This window comes from Mesoplodon bidens (genome assembly GCF_964165515.1).
Source record: "Mesoplodon bidens genome assembly, chromosome: 18".
Classification (NCBI taxonomy): domain Eukaryota; kingdom Metazoa; phylum Chordata; class Mammalia; order Artiodactyla; family Ziphiidae; genus Mesoplodon; species Mesoplodon bidens.
Window position 1 is genome coordinate 16,739,776 of NC_138175.1, and position 22,557 is coordinate 16,762,332.

The window sequence follows — 22,557 nt, forward strand, 5'->3', positions numbered from 1 at the left end:
AGCTATGCAGCAGCTAGGTTTCAGTGGGGAGGATAATTCTGACTAGGTTTGGGAGAAGTGGAATTTGGTCATATAGAGTAGTCCTTAGTGATGACACCAGGCTCAGAGATCTATATTTACCTAGCATCCCAGCCTTGAAAATAGGACATTCACTAAACATGGGTCATTCTCATACAAAGCAGATAAGCCTAGATGACGTCAGATGGCGGCTTCATGGTTACGGGATGGCTTTTCCCTCCTGAGCCCTGACCACCTGCCATGACACCTTTGCACTTGGCATCCCTTCTGCCTGCGAAAGATCTCTATCAGCAGGCTTGGACCAGCCTGGGGCCCCTTGAGGGAGTGCTGGGCTAGACTCTTAAGAGCAGACCTGGTCCACCCCAGTAGATGCTGCAAGACCTAGTATTGCTGTTTCCATTCATCTTTAAGGTGATAAGCAAATGTTCATTGAGTGAACTTTTTCCTCATTTTATTTTTTCCAGAGCTTTACTTTTAACTATAGGAAAAGTAATTAAGAACCACAGGAAGTGTGTTTATTTCTTCAATTCATGAAGTCCCCTCATCACCACCTCTGGGTGTATCTGTTGATAAAATTGGACGGTGATATTAGCTCTATAACTGACCTCCGTTACTATACTTGGAAGATTTCAGAAGACTTGGTTTATTAGGAAAGTCCATTTCTATATGTCTATGGTGACTGCTGGGAAGACAAGAGGAAGCATGAAGTAGGATATGCTCACATTTTTTTCCCACAATAAATGACACTGAAATCTGTCATTTTTCCTGGACTTGCATTTTTGAAGAAGTCCAGCGTATGAGTTAAACTTGGCCCACAATTGGCTTTGCTTGGAGCAATCATTCCCTTACTGAGGACATTTCATATACTGCAGAGTTTGTGGGGGGAGATGCTTTAGAATTATTTCCCCATCTATCTCTTTGTAAGTATAAAGAACAGCACTGGGCTTCCCTGGTGGCGCAGTGGTTGGGAGTCCGCCTGCCGATGCAGGGGACATGGGTTTGAGCCCTGGTCTGGGAAGATCCCACATGCCGCGGAGCGGCTGGGCCTGTGAGCCATGGCCGCTGAGCCTGCGCGTCCGGAGCCTGTGCTCCGCAGCGGGAGAGGCCACAACAGTGAGAGGTCCGCATACCGCAAAAAAAAAAAAAAAAAAAAAAAAGAACAGCACTGAATGCAAGTGCTGACTGTATTGCAGGGGAGGAAGAAGGGTGCGCCCACTTACCCAACCAGAATCGTGTGGGATTCCAGGCTCACTTCCCCACACCCTACCCACAGGAGACTGACATTTAGACAAACGTGTTCTCAGCTGATGTGGGGTATGGCTCTGAATGGCTTTGGCATCTCTTTTGTCTTGCCTCATGCCCACATACTGGGGCTGCTTGTTCTCATCCAATAGCAATTAGTACCATGGTAAATGCCTTGTGCCCTGTGCTAATTCAGAAGAATAAGTATGTCACACTGCCAAGAATTACAGCTAATCACAGAGGGCTCAGGGCACACCTGCCCTTTCGTTAGGCTTTTGTTCTAAAATGAGGGGTTGGTGCCAACTTGAAACACTGCATTCTCCCCCTGGTTAGGGATAACCATGGGGACCCAGGGGGTAGGCCTGGAGTGTGACTTGGTTGCCAGCCCTGAAGGCACGCTTCCTACAGAGGAGGACGGAGAGCAGCAGGGAACCCAGACAGCTACTTATGGGGTGGCAGCCGCAACAGGGCCCAGAAACACTCCACGGATGTGCTGAAGCCCAGCTTGGAGCAGTGCCCAGTGCTGGAAACTGTTCAGAAACCACCACGGATGTAATACAGGGGGACAAAGACCTGGACTGACTGCACTTTTGGGGTGAAAAGCTCTTTAGTTATTGCTTTCTTTTAGTCTCATATAACCTGGCACCTGTCCTTATTCTAAGAATGTACACTTTATCCTAATTTGGTTATTTTAAAAAAATGTATCTATCTATCTACGTACCTACCTACATACCTACCTACCTACCTACCTATCTTACAAGTTAGTCTTCTTAATGTATAATTTACATTCAGGAGAATTCACCCTTTTAACCTATACAGTTCTATGAGTTTTGACAAATGTGAACAGTCACATAAACCATAATCACGATCAGGATACAGAACAGTTCCACCACCCCTAAAAATTCCTTCTTGCTCTTTTCTTGTCACTTCCCCTTTCTGGGCTCCAGACCAGACAACCACTGATGTTTTTTGGTCCCTATTATTCTGTTTTGTTGTTTTTTTTTTTCCAGAAGGTAATATAAATTGGGTAATTCAGAAAGTAGTTTTTTGTTAGTGGCTTCTTTCACTTAGCATCACGCTTTTGAGATTCATCTGTGTCATCCTGTGTATTAGTAGTTGGTTCCCTTTGATTAGCAAGTGGTATTCGACAGGTGTGCCACAGTTGATTCTCCAGCATTAGCATGTTTTGGTAGTTTCCACTTTCTGCCTGCTGTGAACAATGCTGCTATGAACATTCAGGTGCACATCTTTGTGTGGGTATATATTTTTATTTCTCATGGCTAGATATCTAGGGGTGGAATTGCTTGGTCCTTGGTCATATATTTAATTTTATAAGAAACTGCTCAAATATTTTCATGAACGGATTTTGCATACCACTTTGCACTGCTGTCAGTGGTGGATGCAAGATGTAGTTGCTCCACTTCTTCGTCAGCACTAGGGATTTGTCATTCCTATAGGTATCTACAAGATGTCACTGTGATTTTTAAATTACATCTTTGTAATGAAGCTGAGATTCTTTTCATGTCATAATTCATTTAAAAAATCACTTTGAATCCACTCTGCCCAAATTCTTGTTGAAGCAAGCCCTCATGCACCTCATTTTAGCAGAGATTTGTCAAATTCCTCCCAAGTACCTAAAAAATGTACAACCCAGGAAAGGCAAAACATAGCAATGCTCTTCGTTAAAGTTTCCAACATGCTGAGCTCATTTCGGGGCAGAAATTGAGCCTTTCCATTCCCCACAGCACCCAGCTCAGGGCCAAGCACACGCAGGTCCTTCAATAAATATTTGATGATTGACGGAGGCAGGATGGTGGCTCATGTTCCAAGTGGACATGACTAGGGTGTGCAAATATGTGGTGGGAGATGTTAAAATCACACAGGGCTGATTGGTTACTTCCTAAGAGTTTCTTAGTGGAGTGTGTTAATGCTGGATAGAGATCAGTGTTCCTCTATCAGGCTGCTCATTAGAATCAGGTGGAGAGTTTATAAAAAGATGCCTAGGACCAGGCACAGACTGTCCTTGAAGATAGTGAGGCTAAAGCTCCAGGGCTTTACAAGTGCCTGGTACCCTATGAGTGCTGGCAGGTGCTGGGAGTTATAGAGTGTTCTAGATGGGGAGGGAAGAAGACAGGTTGCAATCAGGACACTGGAAGAGATCTCAGAAGCAAGGGACCTATATCTCAGTAATTTGTATGATTTCTGTCCTCATTTTAAAGAAATATTCAGCATGGAATTTTGTTGTTGATGATGATGGTGATTTTATGTTCTTTTTTTCCCCAAGAAGTTCTCATGAAATCTGATCTGTCCCACTGGGCTTCATCCAAGAGGCTGCGATTAACTTTTTCTAGGGTGTGGCCCAGGCATGGATGTTTTTAAGAGCTTGGCATTGAGTGGAATGTGTCCCAGAGTTGAGCTATGTGGCTACAACAGCATCCATTAATGACCAAGTCTAGTCTATAAGCCACGAGGAAAGATCCTCAGCACACAAGTGCTCTCATCATTCTAAGCAGAACCAGCTTCAACCAAATGGGCCATTTTTGTTTCCCTCTAAACTGGTCTTCTTGCTTTTAGTCCTTCCCTATTTCATTGTATTCCATACGTGATCTTCCTGTGCCACCTCCTTGGGTAGGTAGGTCATGCCCCTGTTCACTTCTTGCTGGCTTTTCCTGTCCTACTGGCTAAAGCCCATACTGCTCTATAGCGCAGCAAGGCACAGTCAAGGGCAAAGGGCAGATGTCTGGACCTACATTGTGGCTTGGCTTTTGAGTGAAAGAGAACTGGATCAGAACCCCACCTCTGCCAGTGACCAGGTTGGTGACTGTAAAATAGGAATGACAACAGGAACAGACACAAAGCTTTTTTTTTTTTTTAAGTATAGTTGACTTACTATACTTAAATTAGTATTATATAATTATAATAGTATTATATATTAGTTTATATTATAATATGTATGATATAATATTATATTATAATTAGTATTATATTAGTTTTCAGGTATACAACATAGCAATTCAATATTTTTATAGATTATATGCCATATAAAGTTATAAAATATTGGCTATATTCCCTGTGGTGCATATTACATCCTTATACCTTATTTATTTTATACCTAGTAGTTTGTACCTCTTAATCTCCTTCCCCTATCTTGCCCCTCCCCAATCCTCTCCCCACTGGTAACCACTAGTTTGTTTTCTGTATCTGTGAGTCTGCTTCTGGTTTTTTTTTTTTTTTTTGCGGTACGTGGGCCTCTCACCGCTGTGGCCTCTCCCACTGCGGAGCACAGGCTCCGGACGCGCAGGCTCAGCGGCCATGGCTCACGGGCCCAGCCACTCCGCGGCATATGGGATCCTCCCGGACCGGGGCACGAACCCGCATCCCCTGCATCGGCAGGCGGACTCTCAACCACTGCGCCACCAGGGAGGCCCTGCTTCTGTTTTGTTATAGTCATTCATTTGTTCTATTTTTTAGAGTCCACAGATATGTGAAAACATAATATTTGTGTCTGTCTGACTTATTTCACTAAGCATAATACCCTCCAGGTCCATCCACGTTGTTGCAAATGTCAAAATTTCATTCTGTTTTATGGTGAGTAATATTTCATTATATACATATATACCATATCTTCTTTATCCATTCATCTGTTGATGGCACTTAGGTTGCTTTCATAACTTGGCTATTATAAATAATGCTGCTATGAACATTGGGGTGCATATATCTTTCTGAATTAGTGTTTTTGCTTTCTTTGTATGTATATCCAAGGGTGGAATTGCTGGGTCATATGGCAGCTCTATTTTTAATTTTTTGAGGAACCGCCATACTGTTTTCCATAGTGGCTGTCCCGATTTACATTCCCACCAACTGTGTACTAGGATCCACTTCTCCACACCCTCGCCAACACTTGTTATTTCTTGTCTTTTTGATGATAGCCATTCTGACAGGTACAAGGTGGTATCTCACTGTGGTTTTGATTTGCGCTTCCCAGATGATTAGTGATGTTGAGCATCTTCTCAAGTGCATCTTGGCCATCAGTACATCTTCTTTCACAAAGCTTTTGAATGGGGATGACATGAGATGACTGTAAAGCACTTGACATGGGCCTGGTACACACTAAGCACCTGAAAAAGGGTAGCATTCCATCCTGGCTCACTCAGACTTGGTTATATTCTGGTCCACCCACCCCAGTCTCCCCTGACTCCACTGCGCTACCTCCAGCCTCTGACAACACCTTTATGCCTCTCATCACTCATATCACTCTTGGGGGCATTTTCTCATCACCTGCTTCTCTTCCCAGTTAGATGCTGAGTTCTTAAAGGGCAGAAAGGAAGTCTTATGCTTCCTCTCAGCCTCTATAGTGGCAATTCCAAGACAATAATAACATCATCCACAACTATACTAATAGCGAACATTTACTGAATGCTTTGTGCCCAGAACTGGTAGGTGATTTACATACATTACCTCATTTAATCCTCATAATGACCCCAGATCCAGGCACTATTACTGTCCTGTTTTACAGACAAGCAACTTGAACCTCAGGAAGGCTGAGGTCACACAGCTCCTGGAATAATATTCACCCCTGATGGAGTTTTCACCAACTGAAGCCAAAAACAAGAAAAAAGGAGTGCTAACTGTATTTATTTAAAGAACCGTCTTTTATTCTGAGATTATAGCTTCCATTGATTGATTGATTGATTGTTAAATGCCTTTTTATTAATGGCACAGTAATGATAGTAGATTGTAGTTGATGTTTTTAAATGACTTTACATGGAAAACTAAAATATTAGGTAGCCTATATTTGTCTCTCCCAGTTATTTGGGTGAGATGTTACTAGCCTGTGAAGTGAAGAAGTCTGAGAGCCATTACTCTAAAGAATAACTATGTATTAAAAGATACACAATATACATTTCTTAAATCAATGAATATGACACTTTATCTTCCAGTGCAAACGTGTTGCCAGTGGAAGGAAGGAAGAGAAAGAAAGTCCTTCAGCTTCTGATCTAATTTCTTCCACCAACGGTTATTGAGCATCTAATTTGTCCTAAACACTGTGCTGGAGTCTCAGGAAGGACACAAAACAAGTAAAATGTAACCTCTGCCCTCACTGAGCTTAATGGCATTTCCAATAGTTAGTTTAGGAAAAGTAAAAAGAAGCATGTCTGCTAGAAATATCAATATTATCAATATATTACAAAAACATTCAACCAATATTTGTTACCTTTTTGAAACAATCCCACTAGACAGCACATAATATTCCTGTTCTATGTAGTCCATCAGCCCCTGATGAGGCTACACTAATAAGGGTGTCCTGAAACTCATGTGGTCATAGTTTTGAGGTTCACATACTACAAGGAGGTAGTGCAGAGAGCAGTAGATATAACGGTTGTGGACCACTTGAAATACATTAATTAAAATATGAAGACTATAAATGGCTTATAAACATACTATCTAAAAACCCCTGTTGGATATGAAAATTAAAAAGTCTACAAATAACAAATGCTGGAGAGGGGTGGAGAAAAGGGAACCCTCCTACACTGTTAGTGGGAATGTAAGTTGGTGCAGCCACTATGGAGAACAGTGTGGAGGTTCCTCAGAAAACTAAAAATAGATTTGCCATATGATCCAGCAATCCCACTCCTGGGAATATGCCCAGACAAAACTATAATTCAAAAAGATACATGCACCCCTATGTTCACAGGAGCACTATTCACAATAGCCCAAACATGGAAGCAACCTAAATGTCCATCGACAGATGAATGGATAAAGAGTATGTGCTATATATAAACAATGGAATACTACTCAGCCATAAAAAAGAACAGAAGTGTGCCATTTGCAGCAACATGGTTGCAACTAGAGATTATCATGCTAAGTGAAGTAAGTCAGAAAGAGAAAGACAAATACCATATAATAGCACTTATATGTGGAATCTGAAATATGGCACAAATGAACCTATCTACAAAACAGAAACAGACACACAGACATAGAGAACAGACTTGTGGTTGCCAAGGGGGAGGAGGGTGTAGGAGGGAAGGACTGGGAGTCTGGGATTAGCAGAGGCAAACTATTATATAGAGGATCGATAAACAACAAGGTCTTACTGTATAGCACAGGGAACTATATTATCCTGTGATAAACCCTAATGGAAAAGAATATTAAAAAAAGAATGTCTATATGTGTACAACTGAGTCACTTTGCTGTACAGCAGAGATTGGCACAGCATTGTAAATCAACTATACTTCAGTTAAAAAAAAGTATTTTATCACATGTTTAGAAAATCCAACATAAAAATAGGATGGCATAAAACAAAAATAGGTTTTTAGTCCTCTCAGCTGGTCATTTCCATGTTCATGTTCATGTTCAGAAGTATTTTTCCTGCATATATGATCAAAATGTATGTATAAAATATACATAATACAACATATATAATCCATTCATCTTTTCCTTTCTTTACTCAAAGGGCTCATACTAAACCACTTCTTCTGAACTTTGAATTTTTCACTTGACAGTATATCTTAGGGATGTTCAGATCTACTTTGTTTTTAAAGGCCGTATAGTATTCCATCATGGGTTATATCATACCTCTTTTATCTAGTCTCCCATCTGCCAGATACAGTGTTTTTTCTACTTAAAAATAATGCTTCAATGAGTGTCTCTACATATGTATTTTGTGTACTTTTGAGGCATATTTGCAAATTCTGTGAGTAGAATACTGGATAAAAGAATATAAGTATTTAAATTTTTTATAGTTATTACCAAATTGTCCTCTAAATAGTTGCACAAATTTATATTCCTACAAAGAATGAGGCTACAATCCCCTGCCAGGAATTTGTTTTCCCAAATTTTGCATTTTTGCCAATATGATAGTTTACTTTTGTATCACAATGATGTTTTTACATTGCTTATTTTCATATTGGGGTGTTCCACTTTTCTTTATTGGTTTGTATGTACTCAAATGCATCAATCTTTTCCTTGATGGGTTCTGGTTTTCATATTCTTAGAAAGTGTTCCCACTTCAGGATACTAAATTCACCTATGCTCTCTTTTATACCTTTTGTTGCTTTAAAGGCTTTGATCCATTTGGAATTTATTGGGTTTGTTGATGTCACTTTATTTTTTTCCCCAGATGATTAGCCAATATTCCACATTATTCATTAATAATCTGTCTATCCTTTACTGCCTTGATATACGCTCTTCATTTCATGTTTAGGACTACTTCTGCATTCTGTCTGGATTCTATCCATCTATTTCTTTAGCAACACCAAATTGCCTTAATTATTGTTACTTCTTAATCTGTTTTGATAATTTGTTAGGGATAATTGACTCCATTACTCTTCCCTACCCTTCTCTTTGAAATCTCCTAGCCAGCATATGCTGTACATATAATGAAATATACTGTATATATATGCATATGTACAAACTGTATGTGTATATATATGTGTATGTATATGTACATGTATACATATTTTCACAGTAATTACCAGCATCATTTTCTTAATTTTTCTTAATTTTCTCTATATTCCTCAAAGAAAATGACTCAAATTAAAGTGCTATAAGTATGTTTGCTATATATATATATATATATATATATATATATATATATTTTTTTTTTTTTTTTTTTTTTTTTTTTTTTGCGGTATGCGGGCCTCTCACTGTTGTGGCCTCTCCCGTTGCGGAGCACAGCCTCCGGACGCGCAGGCTCAGCGGCCATGGCTCACGGGCCCAGCTGCTCCGCGGCATGTGGATCCTCCCGGACCGGGGCACGAACCCACATCCCCTGCATCGGCAGGCGGACTCTCAACCACTGCGCCACCAGGGAAGCCCCTTGCTGTATATTTTGATAGATATCTTTTATTGGTTTAAGAAACATTTTTATGCCTAGGTTGCTAAGAATTTTTATGTTGAATATGAATTTATTCAATTAAATGATTTTGCTCTATCATATGGTACAATTCCTTTCATTTGTTAATATGGTAGCTTATATGACTTGATTTTCTGCGTTTGAACCATTTTGCATTCCTGAAATAACTCTTCTCCGTTAATATGAATTTTTATATTTTATCTACTGCTGAATTTATTTTGCTAGCTTTCGTGTATTTGCTTGCTTATTTAGGACTCTTGCATCTAGATTCATAAATAAGTTTGGTTTCTAATTTTCTTTTCTTGTTTTGGTCCTGCAAGATTTGGTGATTATACTAGCCTCATAATACAAGTTGGGCAACATCCTTCTTTTTTCATTCTCTGAAATGGATTATTAGGGATTTTACAGTTCCCTAAGTCTTCTTTCTTTTAGTGTCTTCTGTGGTGAGAGATTTGATTATATATTCAATTTTTAAACCATTATCATTTTCATTCCCTCTGGAGACAATGCACTGTACATTTTCTCTTGATAACTATATGTTTCTTCTAAGTTTCAAATTTATTGGCACAAAATTATGACTATTAACATCTTTAATTTGTCTGTAGTTAAGTCCCTCTCCATTCCTAGTATTTGTTTTTTTTAAATTTTATTTATTTTCTTTGTCAATTTTGCCAGAGAAAGATTGTCTGTTTTCTCAGCTTTTCACAGAACCAATTTTTGGTCATGTTGCTCTGCACTGGTTTTGAACTATGGATTGCATGCCTCTTGTTTTAGAAATTATACTTATTTTTTAAACGTAAACTTAACTGTAGATTTTTATAACAAAATATATTTCTATCATGTTTCCGAGTATGGTAGAATACTTTACACACTTTATCCTTTAAAACCTTCCTTACTCCAGCTTGTCGTTATTGTCTAGTATTTTAATTAAAATACAAAAATTTTTAATAAATGTAAACAATTACATTTATTGGCATGTTTTACTTCTTTTTTTCTTACTGATGTATTTTGACTCCCTTCTAGGTTCTATTAATAGTTCTATTAGTGTAGCTCTGAAAGTGTTTAACTCCTAATCTATATACAACTAAAAAGAACTTTATTTTGCAATTAGTCTCAAAAAATAGTTTAGCTGGGTATTAAAGCATATGTTGACAATTTATTTTAAGCATTCTGATTGTCTCTGGTATCTCTTGCTATTGCTGAGAAGTCTGTGCTCAATCTAATTTTCATTTCTTTTGAAAATAATTTGCCTTTCTAACAGCTTTAAATTTTTTTCTTACAATGTTTTATTACATTATAATTATTCTTAATTGTTTTATTACAATGTGTGGAATTATTTTTATTTAGCTTCCTTTAAATCTACAATGCATTAACATAAGAAATTACATTTAAAATTTTGGAATATCCAACATACTTCTATTCTCTTTTTCTGAAATTCATAGTTAGACATGTGTGGGTGCCTAAGATAGACAAGCTATCTTAGGAATTATTAATTGTGTGTGTTTGTGTGTATCAAGTGTAGAGATCATTTTCATAACAACTTAAAATTTTTGATTGCCAGAATTTCTAATTGGTTCTTTTTCATATTCAACAATTTTTGTTTTCTTTCTACCTATTTCTAGGTCATAGTTTCTCATTTGTTTAAAAAAAATAGTCTTCCATGTTCATCTTCAATGGATATAATTCTTGTTAATCTTTGAATATCTTAAACACACTAATTTAAATTATTTGTCAGACTATGTCAGAATATTAATCTACAGAAAATTCATGCTCTAATTGTGTATTTTGTTTGCTATCTTTACTAACATTAGATTTTTTCATGTTGTTTGGAATTTTGGTCTGTAGGAAGAGGCTTTTTTTTTTTTTGGTGGTGGTTGTTTCTTTCTCTTTAAGCTCAATCATTCCTTGTTTAGTTTTTTTTTTTTACTTATTTATTTAATTTATTTATTTTTGGCTGTGTTGGGTCTTCATTGCTGCACACAGGCTTTCTCCAGTTGTTGCGAGCAGGGGCTACTCTTTGTTGTTAGTTGTGGCGAGTGGGGGCTACTCTTTGTTGTGGTGTGTGGGCTTCTCATTACAGTGTCTTCTCTTGTTGTGGAACATGGGCTCTAGGCATGCGGGCTTCAGGAGTTGTGGCTCATGGGCTCTAGAGCACAGGCTCAGTAGTTGTGGCTCAAGGGCTTAGTTGCTCCATGGCATGTGGGATCTTCCTGGACCAGGGCTCGAACCTGTGTCCCCTGCATTGGCAGGCAGATTCTTAACCACTGCACCACCAGGGAAGCCCCCTTGTTTAGTTTTATATATGTCTTTCTGCCCAGTCCTTGGATCATCAGGCCAGGAACAAGGCATTATTTTAATAGCACTTTGGGACTTTTGCCTCACTGCAATATTGGGAATAGCATAGGTACAGTCACTGAAATTGCAGATGGCTTGGCTCCATTTCTCCAGAAGCTATGTCTTTGTCCTTTTACCTCCCCATGTCTATAGTTCCCTATAAAGCTTTGTCTCCAGGCAGTGGCAGTTAGCACTTTTATTTTTAAATTGTCCCCTTTTTGAATCCTACCATAGACTCTGGATTCAAGCACAGAGCCTGCTAATTCCCCATCTTTCAAGAAGAACAGTTAGCCTCTATTACCCCACAGATTGTCACTGTCTATTTCCAGTTGGAGAGTCTGGTGGATCCATGGCTTTAGCCCTGCTCATCACTTTTTATTTCTGTTCCAGTTTTGGTCCATGGGGAGATCTACTGTGCTTTTAAGTCCAGCTATATATTAATTTTTCTCTTTCTATATTTTATATGTTGGAGCAACGGAAGTGAGTCAATGTACGAATTTACCATGCCATCTTGATAGGAAATCCTCCCACGTGTGTATGTATGTATGTATGTATGTATATATGTATCTCCCCCTCCCCTTAGGTTTTTAAAGGGAGAGTCTCAGAATTTACAAGCGTAATTATTATTCGACGAAGTCTCAGGTGGTTATGGTTGATGGGTACTCAGGGACAAGTTCACATGTCAGCTCTTACTGGGAAATCCTGTGGAGGTTTGTTTCTACATCTAGAATGTCCAACTTGTTAAACGTCCCATGCATAATCCAGGCTTTCACTATATGTTTTTGCTTAGTAATATAGTGAGACCTTTGGAGGATTTGATCTACCGATAATGTCTTTTGTTCTATACCTAACCCTAAAGTCAGTTGCAATAAAGAGTGATGGCGGGGGACAGGGGAAGGATAGTATTGGAGATTTATTAGATGATAAAGCATCCATGCCCCATTTTTATGCTCTTTTTCCCCTAACACAGCAGACTGTGTAATATGTATTCTCTGATCTAGTTGGTTGTGCTGTTTGATTTAGGAAACCAGGCATTGGCATGGTAATTGTTTTTCAATGGCTGTATTTCTTACAGTATTATTACTTACATGGTGCAGGTTTGCATAATATTGAAATCAATAAACTGTAAGGGAATTATACCCCTCCTTTATTCCTTTGGTTCTTAAATGTGAAATCATCTTGCCACACTTCTGTTGTGGTTATTTCCTTATTTTTTTAAAAGTAGATGGTACTTTTAGTTTCTCACAGGGGAACCACTAAAGACAAATGTCAAATTTTCCCAGAGTGTGGGAAACTATTGTTTACATGAGAGGAAAGCAGGTTTTTGGGGATGGCACAAACATTCCATCATATGGGCGAAATCAAGGTTATTTTTGGAAACTGAGAAGTCAGTCTTTAGGACTATTCTCTATCATTCTCCTTTCCATCTTCCAAGGTTTAGGAGGAATGTCTGATGATTAGAACAGGTCAGATATGTACAAAATACCAAGCTTAAAGGAAGTATTCTACAGAAACTGAGAAATTGGTGAAATTACACAATGTATTTTTGGGTATCCTGAATTATTTTCATTAAACATACTGGTATGATCCTTGAGTGATCATGCCTCATACTTTCTGGCATTTCTCAAAAGGACTTGCTAAGGGCTTGACAAATATTTGTTGACTTAAGAAACACTGTTGGTACAATCTCAGCATTTTAATCATGATAAATCTCAGGGCTGACAAACTGCATGTTGATGTCCTTGTTTTCTGTCTAATGAAAATATTTAATTTTCATAATAAACTGAAAGTCACCCCAGATTGCCTTAATACTAACCTTGCCTAAGATGACAAATCATTCCCAAGGGCAGCACTGTGGCTCCAGAGTCCCAGAGCAAGGCCACTCTCTGTGGCTTTCAAGTCTCAGTGGCATCCTATTGGTCTTTTTTTTTAAAATTTATTTATTTTTATTTATTTTATTTTTGGCTGCGTTGGGTCTTTGTTGCTGCGCACGGGCTTTCTCTAGTTGTGGTGAGTGGGGGCTACTCTTTGGTGGGGTGCACGGGCTTCTCATCGTGGTGGCATCTCTTGTTGTGGAGCATGGGCTCTAGGCACATGGGCTTCAGTAGCTGTGGCACGTGGGCTCAGTAGTTGTGGCTTGCGGGCTCAGTACTTGTGGTGCACGGGCTTAGTTGCTCTGCGGCATGTAGGATCTTCCCGGACCAGGGCTCGAACCTGTGTCCTCTGCATTGGCTGGCGGATTCTTAACCACTGCACCACCATGGAAGCCCCTATTTGTCTTTCTTACTGGGCACATGAAATCTTTATTAAAATCCAAAAGTATGGTGATGTTTTCCTTAGGGTCCACCATTTATAAAGGAGAATAACTCTCAAAATTGTAGGATGAATTAAATTTTCACGGCTTTATTCACTTTGTAGTTGTCACCCAATGAAAGCACTTCTGTCTGGAGGCCACCAACGTGCTTCATAAAAGCTGGGAAAGAAATCACTGAGGCTTTTCTGATTCACTCTACTTTAAATTCATCTCCCATGCTTACTTTGAAAAGAGAGACGTGTTTTTCAATTTTTGTGTCCAGAAGAAAACATTCTCGGGTGCTGTTTTCTTTTCTATTAATTTGATAAATGATTATTTAAATATAAGAAATACATTTCTCAAACTGAATCATGATAAAAATATATGTCTTGATATCCTGCTCAGTTAGAATAAGGTGTTGCTTGTTGTTGTTGGTGGAAATCTCAGGCTAAGCAACTTTGTCATTACCGTGTTGTAATCACGGTCTCAGACAGTCAAAAGAGTAAGTCAATCTCAGCATTCTTTTTTGCGGGGGGAGGGTAAATCTTCATACTGATGGAGGAAGAAAGCTGTGATTGCTTGTTCAGAGGACACTTCCAAGATTTTTTACCTCTCTTCTATTTTTTCCTACTACCAAGTGGGGAGGGGGAGACAATCCCACACCTCTCAGTTGATTATAATACAATTTCTTTTGCAGTTTTAACATCCCTGTCTATATATCCCATTTATAATCTTTACAAATTTAAGATACTAGTCATCTTACCTTACAGATTTTTTTTTGTTTTGCTCACTTTATAGTTAATTCACGTTTTTGCACAAATGTAAGTAGGACAGAAGGTGTAACCCCAATGAACCAGTCAAAGGTATTGAAAAACCTTTAAGGAGTTTTCAGGGAACTGAGTCCCAGATAGTAATCATGTTCTTGTTACCAGACATCAAAAAGATGCATATATCTGCCATAAATAAGCCCAGTGGGTATATTTTATCCTACTTGGAGTCAGCACTATACAATGTATTTACAGTTTATCACATATTAGTGATCTGAAAGTGATATACTATGTTATAGTTACAAGGAAAAAAAAGGAAGAGTTCATATTCAATAAAGCATGTGTCCTTTACACTGAGAAAATATTTTAAGACAAAGATGATGAGGAGCCCAATGGAAATTACTGCTGAACTCTAAGGTATCAGTAATGAATAATTCCTTTGTTGCTACATTTCTCATAGTCTTATACAGCATAATAAAGGCAGCCAGATCTTTTCATTCATGTGGTTTTTGGATCTTCTCAACAATGGCATTATTCCTTGTAGTTAGAAACTTGGCAGGCCCTGGAAGCTATTTCTCATGCTCAAGGCATGAGGACATATAGCTACAGCTTAAAGGAGGCTGCATGAAATATTAACCCCACTCCTCTTAGAACAGAGTCCTGCAGCTGACCCAAAGAAGCAATCACCAGATCCACAAATAAGATACTACAACTAACTTAAAAGTATCTAAGATGCTCCTGTAATCTGCTCTTAACAACTATGCATGCTAGGAAGGCTTGTGAAACACACTCATCAGACAATAAAAATAGCAAGGCACTGGGGTGTTGGAGAGGCACCCTACCTGATTAACTGGTCTGATTTGGGGCCAGACTTGGAGACAACCAAATGAGAACCCATGGGACTCCCAACACAATGATGCCTCAAAGAAATTCAGCAGATATGCCAAAATGAAGCATGAAAAAGTCTAACTGCAATTCTAAAGAAAAATTTTGAAGTCCATAGATTGTGTCTCTTCTATTTTTCTAGATATACACTTAAAAACTAGGTAAACTTATCCTTTGTACATTTTTCCCATTCTGGAGTCACAATTTCTTTTCCCCATAATGAGTAGACATCATCTCACGTCTCTGTCCATGAGCATTGCTTTGGCCAAGTCAAAGGCTGTTGGATTCCCACCCCAAACACTTGCTGGTGACTTACATTTTAGGTTTTAGAAAAAGTCCATTTATCTTTGTTTTCAAGGTTCAAAATTTTAACCAGGATACAGCTCAGGATTACTAGTTCTCTACCAGTCTATAATTAATTCACTTTTTATTCTCAGTGTTGTTATTTCCTCATTTTAGGGAATTCTTTTGGCTACTCTATCTTTGAAATAATTTTCATTTGTGGGTTCTCTACTTCATGAACATTAATTATCTTTATGTTGGATCACTTTTGGACTGCCCTCACATTAACTACATTTTCTCTGCACTCTCCATGATTAATTTAAGCATTTTCTTTAAATCAGAATTTTATTTTAGCTAGCCATATTTTAGTCTTGTCTATTTGAATTTACCTATGAGTTCTATAATAGGGTTTTTGTCCTCAGTCTCTTTAACTTTGCAGTTTCCCTTTCCTCCTTGTTTTATGATCTTTCATCTCCTTTAAAACAACTGTTTGTATTACGTTCTTTAAAAACATGATACAATTACAAAGAATTGTCTTCCTTTCCTTGGCGTATGTTTTCCTCCAGATGAAGTCCTTCATTTGTCTTTTTAATGCTCAGTTTCGTTCATTCAATATTGATTTATTGAGTATCTACTATGTGTCAGGCACTATTCTTGATGCTAGGGAGATAACCATTGGAGAAACCAAGTTCCCTGTCCTCATGTCATATCCATGAGTTCAGGGAAATTCTTTACCAATGTTATTCTCATCCTTTCTTTGGTATTGTTTTCCTGAGGACATTCTACCTATTTTATGACAATGAGGTATACGGTCCTGGCATGGGATGAGTGAAGAGACAAAAGGCTGATGACCACCCAGCAAAGGGACTGGAAAGAGCTATGAGTGATTCTACTTGCACTGAGCCCCATCCCCTTCACTCACAAATATTTCAAGACCAAGGGAAAAGGGTCACTTGGGTCACTTTCAGGCACAGCCCATTTCTAGTTGCCAATGTGAAAAGAGTTAAAGTTTGGAACCTGAGACTGGCTTCTCCCTGTAGCTCTCTAGGCCTGGCCCTGGGGTGACTACCAATGAATTGGATGCCCAGAGAATAAGAGAACATGGGCATCCACCAGTGAAAGTTCCCTAAAGGAACAAGAGGTCAGAGGTGCAGACTGTAATGACATCTGCTGACTTAGTATTTCTTCTGCTGCCTTATTTCTATTTTATGGAGTAGACTTTAAGCATTTAACTGTTGGCTTATTTTCCTAGGTCACTAAAATACTTTTAAAATACATATTTTATTTTTACTAAGAAGCAGTTTTTATTCATTGCAGAAACAAATGCAGATAGGCAAAGAGAATAAAATAAAAATGGTATCAAATTCCCACTCCAAATCATACTCCCTGACTTCAGACTATACCACAAAGTTACAGTCATCAAAACAGTACATTACTGGCATAAAAACAGACACATAGTCAATGGAACAGGATGGAAAGCCCAGAAATAAACCCATGCAATTATGGTCAACTAATCGATGACAGAGGAGGCAAGAATATACAATGGAGAAAAGACAGCCTCCTCAATAAATGGTGCTGGGAAAACTGGACAGCTACATGTAAAAGAATGAAATTAGAACAATCTCTAACACCATGTACAACAATAAACTCAAAATGGATTAAAGATCTAAATGTAAGACCAGATACTATAAAACTCCTAGAGGAAAACATAGGCAGAACACTCTTTGACATAAATCACAGCAGTATTTTTTTGGATTCCTCTCCTAGAGTAATGGAAATAAAAACAAAAATAAACAAATGGGACCTAATTAAGCTTAAAAGCTTTTACACAGCAAAGGAAACTATAAATAAAATGAAACAACAACCTATGGAATGGGAGAAAATATCTGCAAATGGTGTGACTGACAAGGGATAAATTTCCAAAATATACAAACCGCTCCTACAGTTCAATATCAAAGAGCAAAACCCCACCACCAAAAATGGGCAGAAGATCTAAATAGACATTTCTCCAAAGAAGACATACAGATGAAAAGACAACATACTGAATGGGAGGAAATATTTACAAATTATATGACTAATAGGGGATTAATGTCTAATATATATAAATAGCTCATACAACTCATCATCAAAAAACAACCTGATTTTAAAATGGGCAGAAGAACTGAATAGACATTTTTCCAAAGAGGAAATGCAAATGGCCAACAGGCACATGACAAGATGCTCAGCCTCACTAACCATCAGGTAAATTCAAATCAAAACCACAATAAGATATCACCTCACACCTGTCAGAATGGCCATCATCAAAAAGTTTACAAATAACAAATCTTGGTGAGGATGTGGAGAAAGGGAACCCCTGTACACTGTTGGTGGGAATATAAATTGGTACACCTGCTATGGAAAACAGTATGGAGGTTTCTCAAAAAACTAAAAATAGAACTACCATATGATCCAGCAATCCCACTCCTTGGTATATATCTGAAAAAAACAAAACCACTACTTTGAAAAGATACATGCACCCCAATGTCCATAGCAGTGTTATTTACAATTGCTAAGACATGGAAACAACCCAAAATGTCCATCAGCAGATGAATGGGTAAAGAAGATGTGGCATATATATATATACACATGTATATGTATATATATACACACATACATACAATGGAGCACTACTCAGCCATAAAAAACGAAACTTTGCCATTTGCAACAACATGGATGGACTTGGACGGCATTACGCTAAGTGAAATAAGTCAGACGGAGAAAGATAAATACTGTATGATATTGCTTATATGTGGAATCAAAAAAATACAACAAACTAGTGAATATAACATAAAAGAAGCAGACTCACAGATATAGAAGACAAACTAGTGGTTACCAGTGGGGAGGAGTGGAGGGGCCATATAGGGGTCAGGGGGAGTAAGAGGTACAAACTACTGGGTATAAGATAGGCTCAGGGATGTATCGTACGACACGGGGAATATAGCCAATATTTTGTAATAACTGTAAATGGAAATTAACCTTTAAAATTACATAAAAATTAACCCCTCCCAAAACCCCCCAAAGCCCTTTGAGGTGTATTTTTCTAAATATTTTCTGTAAATTGAGTATATATTGAATATTAATATATATTAAATGTATAATTATATATGATTATTTAATGAAAACATTAAATATAATATGTAATCTTATATAATTATACATTTGGGCTCACGTTGAATATTTAGTACTCTGCAGCCTTCAATAAGTAACACATGATGGCAGTATCATATGTAACAGAATACAAAATCCTCTTAAATTTGTCTGTTTTGTAACCTGCTTTTTTGCATTAGCTAATATATCATGAAACTTTTCCAGGATTCCTGAATGTTTTTTTCTGTAATGGTTGCATAGTATTCCACTGCACAGATATAGCATCATTTATTTAAAGAATCTCTCGTTGGAAATTTATTTTGCTTCTTTATTTCCCAGGATTATCAACAACACTAGAATGAATAGCCTTTCACTTAAATATATGCATCTACTCTTTTTTTCCAGTATGCACTTTGCAGTAGAATTCTTCTTTATAAATATACCTTAACTTATCTGGGCACTTGTCTCATTTCTGTGTTGGAAATTTGGCTGCAACACTTGACAAATTCTTGTCCCTTTTGCTAGTTGGGTTGGTTGGGTGGGAGGAGAAGGGAGGTAGAGTGGAAAAGCATGTGAGGTTCACTGTTTACCCATCACCCCTGGATTAGGATTAGGATACTGATGCCCTGTGAGCAGCACCTCCAAGGAGATGAGACCCATGGAACTACCGGAGGAGCTTAAGGGATCCAGTGGAAACAAATTGTGAAAGCCAGGGATCCCAGTGTGCCCAATTCTACCTAACACTAGGAGAGCTCCATTAAACCATTCAGTACTAAAACTGGCCCTGAAAAAAATCCAAAGGGTGTCTCCAGCTGACAAAGGGCACAAAATGCATGGTCTGGGTTGACATTTAGCCCTTAACACACCATGACAGAGTAAGGCTCCATGGGGTATGTCAGAACAGGGCATCTGAGAAAACTCTACCCTCTCGTGCCGTCTGTGACTGCCTCATGTAATAATATTACAGAAACCTTTGCATGAAGACCATAAAATGCTTATTTTTTTGACATATGAAGCCTGAGCTGGTCAAGTCCATCAGGGAAATGTATATTGAGATGGGTGGAGCTTTCCCATCTTATTCATATTTATACTTTTTATACTTTTTATTTAAGCCCCCTGCTATTTTCCTGAGAGTCTAGGATACAGCAGGCTCCTGGGAAATAAGTATTGTAAAGTTGGCAGGTAGAAGGGGTTTTTGGCTGTTGTTTTTCAAACATATTACACATATTTTTACATTATTAAAAACACACACACACGCATAACACCATTTCCCCAGAAGCCTCTTCGGCTGACTAGTGTCAAGCCTAGTGATTTATAAGATTGTTAGCATATATTATATTTTAAAACACATATTGCTTTTGTAAAATGTGTATTTATTATACATTTTGGAATTCATAATATGTGCTGGAAGAGCTGCCTCTGCCTGGCTGGATCTCAGACAGTCTGTCACGCACACGTCTTTCTGGAAGGGACTGCCATACAAATGCTTCAGCTGAGCCAACCAGTTCTCCCCTTTGTCGCTCCCGTGGTCAGTCTGTCTGTCTGTCTGTCTCTCATGTACTCACACACCATGCTTTCTCCTCCTCCTCCTGTATGTCATACCCGTACAAATAAATAATATAAACAGCAGTGGGACAACAGCCCCAGGAGGAGTGCTCTGTTAAGAATAAACCTGATTTTCAAAGCTGCACGAAAGTCATCAGGCGAAGTAACGTCATGAAAAGCATCGATTCAGAGCTCTATAGACTGGGCCGCTGCAAATCAGGGAAGTGACTCTGGGAACCCCTGTGGAGGACATTCCTCAGATGTACCAAGGTGTGACATGGAGGACAAAAGCTGAATCTGAAAAGTCTGTGGCTGGTATATGGGTGGAGGGGTCCAAACCTGGATCACCTTGATAAGCCTGTGTGTGTGTGAGCGTGTGAGCATATGTATGCACGAGGGTGTGAATGTGTGTCAGTACATGAGTATGTGGGTGTAGAGGTGTGTGTGTGTGTGTAGGGGTGTGTGTGAGTGTGTGTTGGTATAGGTGTGTGTGTGTGTAGGGGTGTGTGTGTGAATGTGTATGTCTGTGTATGTGTGTGGGTGTAGGGGTGTGTGTGTGTGAAATTGTGTGTGTCTGTGTGTGTCTCTCTGTGTGTGTGTCCATGCACCAGCACCAGGCTTATCTAAACCCCGGAAAAACAAACACCCACATTTATGGTGAGTCTCGCTCTGAGGAGTCTTGCTGTTCCTCCCGGGTTCCGCCCTCTCATGCACAGGCCTGAGAATATTCCACTGAGCATCTGGGCCAGGCAGAGATGGACTGCCTGTGCCCCCATTAATGCTCTGACCCTGCACATTTGCTCTTGGCCATTCACTCTCAGCGGGGAGCCACAGAGGAGGACGGGGGTCTGGCTCTTTATCAGCCCGGCTGCCCGCATCTCCTGCCTGCCACTCCATGGAGGGAGGCGGGGGAGAAGGGCAACCACGGGGCTGGGGTTGGGGGGAGAGGCCGGAAGGAGACAGAAAAGGGGCCTGAGAGCATCCAGAATCATTTCCCAAATGCGGATCCAGCAGGGGAAATCAGGGCTCCCAGCCCCAGGCAGAAGCCAAACTCAGCATCCCTCCATGTGATTCTGTTTCTCCATCCTGGCCTATTAGCAGAGAAAGGAAAAATGAGCCCAGGTGCCGAGACCCCCTTGCTGATGCACACAGCCAGCTCTTTAATGGCAAAACAGAGGGACGGAATCCCAGAGATCTGTTTCTTCATTGAGAGCTGAAGATGCCTTTCTTCACCTACAGAAAACGAGAACCAGCCTGAGAAAACACAAAGGCTCTGGGTCCTGGAGGCTCTGTCACTCGGTCCTATTTAAAGCTGCTGGCCAGATGTGCCTAGTTAGCTACTCCGCCTGCTGTCCACAGCAGAGATGGATTCCTTCAGCCTTCGTGTTATCAAGGCCCCGTATTCGGCCACCCGCTGACTCAGTTTCCCCGCGGACATCTGGGTCCGCTTCATCCGAGGCTTGCGAGCAGCTGCCGGCGCCGCAGCCGCACACAAAAGGAGGCTCCTGGAACCGGGATTATGTCTTCAGTGCATTACTGGCACATGCGGTTCGTATATCTTCGGTAAATAACCGTCCGCTTTCACATGGATTATTTAGATTTTCTGATGAAACTGCAGAAATGTCAATGCGGGGTGTCAGCCACCAATTGGAGCGTGGCTCCGTGACCCCTCTCTCCTCCAGTCCGACTGCTATTATCTTCAAGGGGGAAAAAAACCCTTCCTTGTCTCGTTATACCTTTTTTATGATCTGGGATGCCGCTAATAACGCCTTTGTGTTACATAAAACAGATCCACTAATGTCACCGAGTCCCCAAAGTACTGAATCAACCCTGCTCCTCCAAAAAGGAAGGTGGACGGGGATGAGGTGAAGGCGGGGCTTTGCAGGGGCTCCTTTGCCTGAGCGCTGGCCGTGCCTGTTTGCAGTGGGGTATTTAAAGGGCCATGCGGCCCAGGAGGGGGAAGGTGTTGCGTCTGGCCAAGCGCCCCTCCAAAGGGAACAAACCGAGCGTGGGGTTTCAGGTGGTGATTTAAAGCTCCTCTAACCCTACTACGCTTGCGCACCTACTCCAGCTGTACGCAGCGAAGGGCAGGAGGCCCCCTCATCAGCCATGACGCCACAGTTCCGGTGGGAATGTAAGTGGGTGACTCAAAACAACATCTTCAGGGGAAACGTGGGGGGAGGGATAAATCAGGATCTTGGGATGACCGC